This window comes from Humulus lupulus, chromosome 6 (assembly GCF_963169125.1).
Source record: "Humulus lupulus chromosome 6, drHumLupu1.1, whole genome shotgun sequence".
Lineage (NCBI taxonomy): Eukaryota > Viridiplantae > Streptophyta > Magnoliopsida > Rosales > Cannabaceae > Humulus > Humulus lupulus.
The window spans coordinates 152700531-152711434 of record NC_084798.1 but is presented as its reverse complement, the minus strand read 5'-3'; positions in this window follow the sequence as shown (position 1 = coordinate 152711434).

Here is a 10904-nt window from a genome sequence, read left to right as displayed (position 1 = left end):
TGTTATGGTTTCTGTTGAGTTTTTGAGCTTCAAGCTCAATCATGGTGGTTTCTTTATTTTGGGGTGCATGTGGTTGAGTTTTATGTGGTTGGGTCATATGGGGTGAGTTATACATGTTGGTAGGCTTGTTTTGGTGTTTGGTTGAAGTTTGGAAGGATTTGTAGATGTTTGGCTCGGGGAAAATCGAAGGAGGAAAAAACAGGGTTTGGCTGTGCTGTGACTAGCGCTGTAGTGCTAGTCTTTGGGCGCTATAGCGCTAGGCCTAGTTTTCTAGGAGCTTTTTGGCTCTGCTTTTAGCGCTAAAGTGCCCTCTTTGTAGCATTGTAGCGCTATCCTGTTTCCAGAAGAGGATTTTTGGGTTATTTCTTAGGGTTTTTGCCCGGGGGCTCAGGGTTTGATTCCACCACCCCGTTTGGTGGAATTAGGGCTTCCCGAGGGCTCGAGATTGGTTCCGAGGCTAGGTTTTGGAATTGAAGTTTGGTATGGTTCTTGTGGCTATGACTAGGTGTATGCTAGGGCTCGGACGAGATCATGCTTGAGAGTTGATTTCATTGAACAAAGCTAGCCGAATCAAAGGTAAGAAAACTGCACCCGGTTATGTGATTGTATTGGGACTAAGAGCTCCCTATATCTCTATGATGTCATAGATGGTATTATGCCATGGGACATGTAATAAATGGCCTAAGAGTGCTGAAATCAATATTTGCGCACAGGGCGCAACTCGGCCACTGGTAGCTGAGGACAGCTTGATATTCACTGAGCTCGGTTTAAGCGGGCCGGAGTCAGTGGGATAAATAGGGGGTGCGACCTAAGGGCATCGACCCTGGTTATTATATGTGAACTGGTTATTATATGTGAATTGGTTATTAATGCGAGTTGATGAGCTTAGTATGCTGAATGCATGGTTATGTGAAAAGTTTGGATTGTTGAGTATATGGTTATACTGTATGAGATATTTGATTGTTCAATTGTTGATTATGCTCTGTTATTGCGTTTTCTTGTTGGGCCTTGGCTCACGGGTGCTACGTGGTGCAGGTAAAGGCAAGGGCAAAGTGGACCTACCTTGAGCTGGAGAGCTTTGGGCTGAATGTACATAGTCAGCTGATCGGCCGCCACGGCCGAGGAGTGGTACAGGACGGGGAAAGCCTAAATGTCTATTTTGCCCTTAGAGTGGCTAGTAGCTGTACTTTTAACCTGAAATTTTGTAAACTATCTTTTAAACGTTATTACTTTTGGGATCCTATGTAAAGAATGTTTGAATATATGAAATGTAACTTTTGTGACCGAAATCTTTTAACCCTAGTTCAACTATAGTCTCAGTAACACGTTTCTAACTAAAAGACTTGATTAGCAAGTCTTGCACCTTTATAAACACACAGTGTAACGGTCTTGGCTATCCAACGTCCACTTCACTGACTTCTGTGAAAGACATGGCATCATCAAAAGCATTTTCGCAGTCGCAAGGCCTCAAGAAAATGGGCAAATAGAGGTCGAGAACAAGATTTTGAAGGGGACATTAAAGAAAAAGCTTCAAGCCTGCAAAAGCAAGTGGCTGGAAGAGCTTCCCCGTGTACTATGGGCATACCGGACCACCGAAAGAACGTTTACCGGGCATACTCCCTACTCCATGGTGTACGGATGTGAAGCAGTCATCCCAGTGGAAACGACTGTCCCGTCTCACCGATGGGACACGTATGATCCCACCCAGAACCACGCCTTACTCCAAGAATCTTTGGACCTTATTGAAGAGATCCGGAAAGAATCCCAAGTTCAGCTGAAGATGTATCAAGGAAAGATTGCCAGGCACTTTAACTCTAAAGTTAAAAGCTGAAAGTTCAAAACCGGTGATCTAGTCCTAGGAAGAGTCTTCTCTGCAACCCAAGATCCAGGAGTGGGGGTTCTTGGCCCAAACTGGGAAGGACCATACAAAATCCAACATGAAGTATGTCTGGGAACGTATCGCTTAAGACGACTTGACGGAACAGAGGTCCTAAGGGCCTGGAACGCAGAACACCTCCGTAAGTACTATCAGTAGTCAGGAAGATGTGTTTCTGTTTTTAATTTTTCTCGTAAATAATGTGTGCCCCAGGGTGATTTCTTATTTAATGAAAATGATGTGTACAAAACATCATAAATAAATATTGTAAAGAAATAAAAGTTCGCGTCCGTCTTCATAGACAAGTGACCCAAGACTATAGTCTTCGCTCACTTGGGGGGGGGGGGGGGGTATGACCATCTATACAAGTCCAAGAATGAAAAAAAAAAAACAGGATGCAAAACACAAAGTTTAATCCTGATGCGGATCGTATAGACTGAGGGTAGCAAAAATCCAACTCCCAACAAAAGGACGCAAGGCTCAGGCCTAGTCCTAACCTGGACGTACATGGTCCGGGGGGTACAAAACCCAATAGGACGTAAGGCTCAGGCCTAGTTCTAACTCAGACATACATGGCCGGGGGTTAGAAAAACTGACCGGGACGCAAGGCTCAGGCCTAGTCCTAACCCGGACTTACACGGTCTAGGGGGTACATAACTTAATAGGATGTAAGGCTCAGGCCTAGACCTAGCCCGGACGTACATTTTCTGAAGGTATAATACCCAGTAGGACACACGATTCAGGCCTAATCCTAACTCAGACATACATGGTCCGGGGATATGAAGTACCTAAAAATCGGTTGACCGAATGTGGTCTCAATTAACCAAATACTTGCCCATCTCTCCTCTATAATGGCTCAGAACCATTGGAACGTGAGTCCTAGCTCTAAGTTGTTTAAAATTAGTCTTATAAATGGCCTAGGCCGTTGGAACCTAAACACTAGAATCAGGACAAATAAATTTGATCATAATTATTAATTCCCTAGCGGTCCATGCCGTTGGAACCTGAACAACAGAGTTGAAGCGAGTTAGTAAGTTAGGTCACCTAAAAAGAAATCTCTGATGGTCCAGGCCATTGGAGCCCAAATTATAAAATCAGGGTAATTTGATCCAGGCCGTGGAGACTCAAACGCTGGTCCCCAAACAGGCTAAACGTTTTCTACAACTTTTCCCCTATGGTCCCAGCTGTTGGAAACGGGGCCAAACATTTGACTCATACTCACGCAAGGTGGTAAAACACTTAGTGAAGTTTTGAGGAAGAAACAAACGAATGGAAAAGGGAAAATTTTGTGCAAGAAATAAAGAAAATATATATATAAAATATTGTCTTGGACACACCCACATCCATGAAAATTTTACAAGAAAAGGCCCAAGACTAGGCTTCACCCTGCTCTGATGCCTCCGAAGCGACTGCATCTGTTTCATCCTCGGCGACGAGCTCTACGTCGGCTTTCTCCTTAGCCTCGAACTCAACCCTCTTCGCGGCAAGATCGGGATAGACCAAGAGGTTCATGTTTTTTTCCTGGAGCCAAACCATGTAGATGACCTCATCGAAGGTGGCCTCTAACAAAGCGTCCGCCTGCTCTTTCTCTTGGCGAACCACCTCATGCCTTTTCGCCTCCAGCTGAAGCAGGTCATCCAGGGCCTGAATCCGGGACTCGAGATCTGTGACCTTCTCACGATCTTGGAGAGATTGGGCATCAGTTGCCTCCAGAAGGATCTTAGTTGATGCCTCGGAGCCCCGAACACGAAGAAGCTTCACTTCCAGGCTATCCACCAACTTTTTGTGGTCGGTTTCCTTCCTGGACAAAGCTTCCTCGAGTTGGGCCCTAACTCAGGCGGCCTCCTCGCGGTCAGCCTGGGCCTGAGCAGCTTCCTTGACTAGGGCCTCCACCTGTGCAGCTTCCTTGGCCAGGGCCTCCAGCCAAGAAACCTCCTTGATCAGAGCCTCCCTAGCGGCTTCCCGCTGGTTCACAGCCCCCTCCAACTCCAGTTGGGTTGTTTCCAGCTTCATCACCATCTCCGCCACTAAATCAACATTCCTGGAACAAATCAAAGTTAGAAAACATACGAGTAAAAAGTATGGAAAACAAAGGATCATATGAACATATAACTTACATCGGTGGCCTGGTGACGAATGGCCTAGGAGATGAACAAGGCATCCCGGTTGGCCAAGGTGGCGTACTGTTTCAGTTGGAGGTTAGACATGGTCATCCCTACCTGATCCAATAGATCCAATGCAAGCGGGGTCGTGTCCTTTCCCAGTTTAGGACGAAACCCGGTCTCAACAACAAGCCGGTCCACGATCGGCTGCGGGCCACTAAAAGCAGGCAGGCGCTCGGCAAACTCTACTTTTCACCGGATCATCAAGGCCTGGTAAACCTCCTCCCGTCTGTCCCAGCCATCTTTCCAGGCTTGGGACACCATCCTCGACCTCTCCTCCTGGAGGACCATGTCCCCTTCCTCGAGAAAGCCCGAATTGATAGGGAGCATGGGTGTAGCGACCCAATTCGCTATTAAGGCTTAAGGGCCTTGAGTAGTGTGCCTGGAGGGCATAATGGGATTTTGTGTGTGTGACTTTAATGAGTTTAATGCACGTTATATGACTATTTGATTATTTGAGATGCATGACTATGTGAATTAGTATGCATGTAGACCTGATTATCTTAGAAAGAGCATATTTGTAATTTGGCCATTTTGGGCATGACTGTGTTGATATCTGTGATCTGTGACTCGAGACGATCCTAGAATGAGTGGGTTAGCGAAAAAGTCAAAGCGGGAATCTATACCCGGCTTGGGTTAAGCCTGGGGAGTTTAAATGAGAATTTGGAAATATATTGAGGATAATCTTGATGATGAGGAATGTATATTTGGTGATTTATCAGGTATTGGGTAGTAAGCGGGAAATTATTAGGAACACTTGAGGAATTAGTGGGAATTTGGGTAATATGACTAAAATGTCCCTTTATGGGCAAAAAGGTTTAGAATTATTAGGGAGGGCATTTTGGTCTTTAGGCTTGTTAGAGATAAGTTAAAGGGAGCTTTATACTTAGTGGATTTTGTAGAAAAAGAGTTAAGGCTGAAAAAGAAAGAAAGAAGGAAGAGAAAGGAAAAGAGAGAAAAGCTGAAGGGTTTTGTTCCAAAAGAATCGGTTTGTGGCTCTCCCACCATTTTCCTTCATTTTTCTTGGAGTTAAGCTCAGTGGAGAGCTAGGGTAGGTTGAGCATCAAGGATCCTAAGCTAGACTTGAGGATTGGCAAGGGATTAGCAAGATCACATCAGAAATTTGAGGTAAGTTCTTGGTGATTTCAGTTTTAGGGCTTGATTGGTTTGAGCTGTGTATTTGAGCTAAATAGATGGGATTTTTGGGGAAATCAGGTCAAGGTTGTGAAGGAGCAAACTAAGGAGGTCTAGGCTTCAACTCAAGGTCGAATTTCTATCCACTGTATGATTTCTAAGACCTTATCTTTGATGTTTGAATGAATTTCTGGTTTTAGGGTTCATTATGGTGGATCTTGAGTTTTGGGTTGCTTGAGCTTGGGATATGAGTTCTTGGGATTCTTGGGATGAGTGTGAGGTGTTGATAAGTTTGTTTTTGGGCTTGGGAAAGATTTGGACAAGTTTGGGGTTGAAATGGTAGAAGGAAATCGCAGGAAGCGATTTTGGGTATTGCTGGTCTGCAACTAGTGCAGCGCTGGTCAGTGGGCGCTGTAGCGCTAGCCCCTATTTCTGGGGGGGGGGGGGGAGGGGGGGGTGTGGTTCTGCTTGTAGCGCTACAGCGCCCTCTTTAGAGCGCTGTAGCGCTGCACTGTTCACAGAAGGGGATTTTTGGGTTTTTGTTGAGGGATTTTGACCTAGGGTTCGGGGCTCGATTCCACCACTTTGTTTTGGGGATCTAGGACTTCCCGGGGGCTCGGGATTGGTCCCGAGGCTAGGTTTTGGACTTGAGGTTTGGAAATGACTTTGACTTATGGATTTTGCTTAGGTAAGCGCTAGGGCTCGAGTAGGATCGTGCTCAAGGAGTCAGGTGATCAAGGCTATCGAATTTAAAGGTAAGAAAACCGTAACACCCGAGATCAGGGCATGGGCCCACAGTGCTATTGCTGGGCATGGCCCTAGATTGTAGTATGTGCAAATGTATAACCTTAAATGAATTATTATATGTTTGAATGATTATTTCGAAATGTACTATATGTGTGATTATAATGAAATGAACGACTAAGGCCGAGAGCGGCGAAGGCCGGGTACGGCCTTGGGGCCGGAAGTAACACTCAGCACATGGGGTGCTTATAGCCAGGGTGGGACCCAAGGGATACATGAGTTATCCTTACGGTGAGGACCGAGACCCCAGGCTTTGGTAAGGCCTCTGGGGCGGCATGGCCGTGCTTGTTCAGTCTGATGGTTTTCCTATTAATTAGTGGATTATGTCAGCTATATCTTATGCGTATGTTATGTACTATTTGGTTTTTCTTGCTGGGCTTCGACTCACGGGTGCTCTGTGTGGTAGGTAAAAGCAAGGAGTCAGTCAACCGGCCATGAGTATGGAGAGCATGGGGGCAGCGCATACATGTTCGGCCTGCCCGACTGCTTTGGTTGGGGGCATTTTGTATTTGGCTGTATTAACTTATTCTTTTGATAGTTAACCTGGTGTAAATCTATTTTTGAGTTGTAAATATTTTGTAAATCTTATTTTTGGGATCCCAGATGTTTGATACTTAATGTTTTCAATGAAACTAAACATTTCCAAAGAGTACAGCCTTAAACTCTGGTTTAGTCACACTTTTGGTTTTAGAAACCACGTAGAGTCAGTCAAAAGCACGATTTCTGTTTTAAACTCACTTAGTAACGGCTCTAAGGTAGTAGGGCGTTACAATGGGAGCCTCCGGGATCTCCCAGCTGATGAGTAGGCTTTCCCCGGAAGAGTTCTACTCAGCCAAGGCAAGCTCCTTGGTCTTGGCCCTCTTAGCTCGATTTGCAGACTTGTTAGCAGCTAAGTCTGCAGCTCTTTTCTCCGACCCCCGACTTGCCAGGGGATACTGCTCCAAATCAATGACCGGGAGATGAGAGGGCAGAGATGGCACGACTTCACAGCGGACCGTCGGGATGGGAATCGCGGCTGAAGTCCTCTCAAAGACCTTCGGCTCTGGCCTAGAGTCCTTATGGACTAACTCTAGCATTTTATTCTTGGACACACCCTTGGCGGCTTTTTTCGCCGATGCCCTGGCCTTGGCTGCTCGGGCCTCCATAGCCTGCTTCATCTTAGCAACGGGGTTGGACATGTCCGAATCGTCTGAAAAAAGAAACAAAAAGAAACGGTCAGTGAAGTATACGAGTGGGGACAAAAAGTAAATAAAAAATAGTCTAAAGTCCTCTGGGACGAACCCTTATCTAAAACTTGGGCCCGACTCAACTCTCCTAAAGCAAAGGAATAAATGCGGTCCCCCATGTAGTCTAGGTCTAAGAAGTTACCATATTGAAGGAACCCAGACGAGTACATGAGAGTCTACGGGTCTAAGACAATGGGGGGTGGAGGTCCCATTTCTCTGACGGCCCTGAACAAGTGGCCTTGGTAAACTTGCCTATCCTTAGCTAAGTCCTACTAAGTCCTCGAAATGAGGAGCATAAGTTAAAAGTAGGGGCGAATTACCTTACCTCAATAAGCTGGCTTCGGGAGCCCTTGTGTTCGGCTGGGCTTCATCGAAGAAGGCGTCCAACTCCTCAGATGCAGCCCTTCCCGTCTGTTGGGCCTGCTCCTTTTTCTTCTTCTCCGCGTCCGCCTGGGCCACGACCTCGATGACTTCTATGTGAATGAGGGCCAGCTCCTCCCTCAAGGCGGGGTCCCTCTCACATTGTAACCCTGGAGGCTAGGGCCACAATTTTCTGGTTGGCTACAAACATCTTGACCACTCGTAGGTTCACGGAGTTTACGTAGTCCCCCACGTCCAGATCCTCCAGGCGCAGTAATTCTTTTGATCCAGGATCGACTTGGAGAGGGGAGTCTGGGCATACGCTCCTGTTATCTGGGAACGTGAGTCGAAAGACAAAAAAAAAAGAGGAGAGAACGAAGAAGATTAAGGGTGAAGGAAACTTACCCAGGTGCTGCAAATCCAACACCAACGTGGGATTCCGCTCCAACAGGAACCCGGACATCATGAATCAGTAATGTCTGACATCCGAGGGGTGCTTCCAGGAGCTGTAAGGGGCAGGGTAATTTCCATGGGGATTCAACCTATAGAAGTTGTCCTGAGTTTTATCCTTGGAATTGAGCTGCGACTCCAACTTGTAGAAGTAGAGCACCTCCACCAGGGTAGGCTCCGGGATGTCCTGCTTCACACAAAAAATACGCCATCCCGCGAGAAGCTTATAGGCTTGGGGCAGGACCTGGAAAGGCGCGATCCCCATGAACTTCAAGAATCGCGCTAAGTAGTCATGGAGCAGGAGAGTGGCTCTCGCGCTAATGTGGCCCATGCTCCAAGCCCCGAACTCGCCCACGCTGGTTGGGCTTTTTCCTCCTTCCTAGCCAGTCGATTGTAAAAGAGCCCGGGGGTTGACTCCACTCCCAGATGCTTCTCCAAAGCATCCAGCATCCGGTAGTTCCGAAATTCATTTTTCTCCCCATCCATCTCCCATGTGTTGCCACTGGGAGGTTTGCGCCCTTCTAGGACGATGGGAGCTAACTGGACGTATTCTTCTGGGTGGAGAGTAACGCTGAGGCTCATGGTTGATGATCTGGAAACAAAAACAAAGGAAGCAAACAACCAAGAAATTAGCACCAAAACCCAAAAAGGTTGGTTAAGGTACGGGGGCTCTCTTAAGAACTACTTGGAGGAGTCCCCTCCGGACCAGATCAGGGATCACTGAAGATCCCAAGAATTTTGATCAGGAACAAAGAATAAGTTTTTTCTAAGTTTTCCCAAGTCAGCCTATTACCGCTTGTTCCAGGACGACCAAGACCTAAGAAGATCTGGGACGACCTAAACCCTTGTTCTACAGACCTACTACGCACAAGACCGCCCTAAACGTTGGTCTCGGCTCTAATGACCCTATAGCCACAAATGCAAAACAACAAAATGAAGGAGTAGAAATAACTGTTCAAGGTACTTACTGTAAAGTGCTGGTGTCGGAGTCTATAGCGTTTCGGCGATAAGGTTGGCATGAACATTGTTTTGAACAGGCGGAGGCGACATAAGAGTTCGTCTACTGGTTGAACCGGGATTGCACTGTCGAATGATGGCACGAAAATAGGGCGTGTTGGGATGAAACGGCGACAGAAACAGAGCAGCTGTCGGAGAAGTTCGTCGGCAAATTCGGACATAAAAAGCTCTTTTTATAGCTTTGATTGTTCTGAACGCGTAAAATTTCAAATGAAAATCTAGGGGTATTTATAGAGCCAAAAGCACATTTCTTGATTCGACGGTTCAGAATGATTTCCCCCATCTAACGATCCCGGATTATGCAGAGGCTTTAATTAGCCCACTCGAGTATTGGATCGTGGATTCACCAAGTCGCGATATGCTGACGGTTGGTTGCTAACACAATAACCAAGAGATTCTCTCCAAATCTATCAGGCGTGAGTAATATTGACGCACCAGTTATAGGGAAACATATACAGGTAGCGTGATGAAGTTGAAAGGTCGGGGGTCACCCAAGCGTCCTTGAAGTAAATGAACCAGCCTCTTGGTAAACGAACTGGGCCGTTAGGATTTGATCAGGGATATTGGCACAAATGCTTCTCATGCGAGTTTACATCGAGCAGTCCCCCATGAAGATGGACCCGTTTTTCGGGGAGCAAACTGGGATATCAAAAATTGATGTAGGAAGTGAAGCAAGCCTCCACTGCGCGAACACAGATAAAGGCTTGGGGGGTAAATGTTATCCCCGTTTCCTCCCCGCACACGTGGCCCCATACACTAAATCCATGGGCTATCCTGAAGGGATTTGAGGCCTAGACTGAGCCCAATAGACGGGGAAGGAGTGAATCCTGGTGGCCCACATATCTGTAAGCCCAACATTATCTAGGAGTGTAAGCCAGGACCATGAAGTTAGCACGCTTCGTTTTCCCAGACCCAGAATAAGGTATCGTCCAGGATGTAATAAGGAAGATGTTTCCAAGTCTAAGAGTGGACCAGGACGATGGAGGATGAACCCGGGCTCTGGTAAACGAACCAGGGGTCTGGTTAATGGACTAGGGAATCCGGGTTGGAAATGATAGACTGTCCACGACACTGACATCACCCTGAGAAACACAGAGTTTTGTCTCCTCTACTAACCTGCAGAAGAGGTTGCATACAGAATGTACGACGTTATTCAGAAAAGTACTACCACTACTCTGACAGATACTATCCCCCAGATCTCCTTAGAAGCCCACGTGAGCCAGACTGAAGCTGCGTACTGTTGCCAGTCGTATAGCGTGGTTATGCTTGATCCGGCACAATGGGCCCTGATTAGTGTATTTTATTTGATAGATTCCTTTGTATTAAGCCTCCGTTAGTGAGCAAATCCTAATTACATCCGCATTGGGCCCAAATTAGTCTAGCCCAAATCCAGTGCATCCAACTGCCTATAAATAGGGCTAGTTGTGCACTGTAGAGAGGATCCAAATTTTCTCTTGTAAGAAATTACTCTGCTCAAACTTGCAGAAAACTCCATTGTCAAATGCTCTCTAAGCTCTAATACAACTGAATCGCGGACTAAGGCTCATTAACGCCCCAACCACGCAAAAACCTTGCTTGCATATTCTAAATCCTTTCTTTTTAAGCTCTCTTATCTTTTATAATTCTAGTTTCTGAAAAACTCGGTAAACATATATGAAGAACAAATTTTAGATAAATTCCCTCAGATATTTTTACTAAGCCTTTTCTTGCAAAAGGTGAGAGATTACCATTGGATATCCTAACTTTCTTATTTTCTGAACACAGTGTATAATATTCAAATAATTTAAAAGAATTTGTCAAATGGTCAGAAGCTCTAGAATCCTTTATCCAAGGAGTGGAAGGATTAAAAAAAAATAGTTAACAGCATATTTTTCA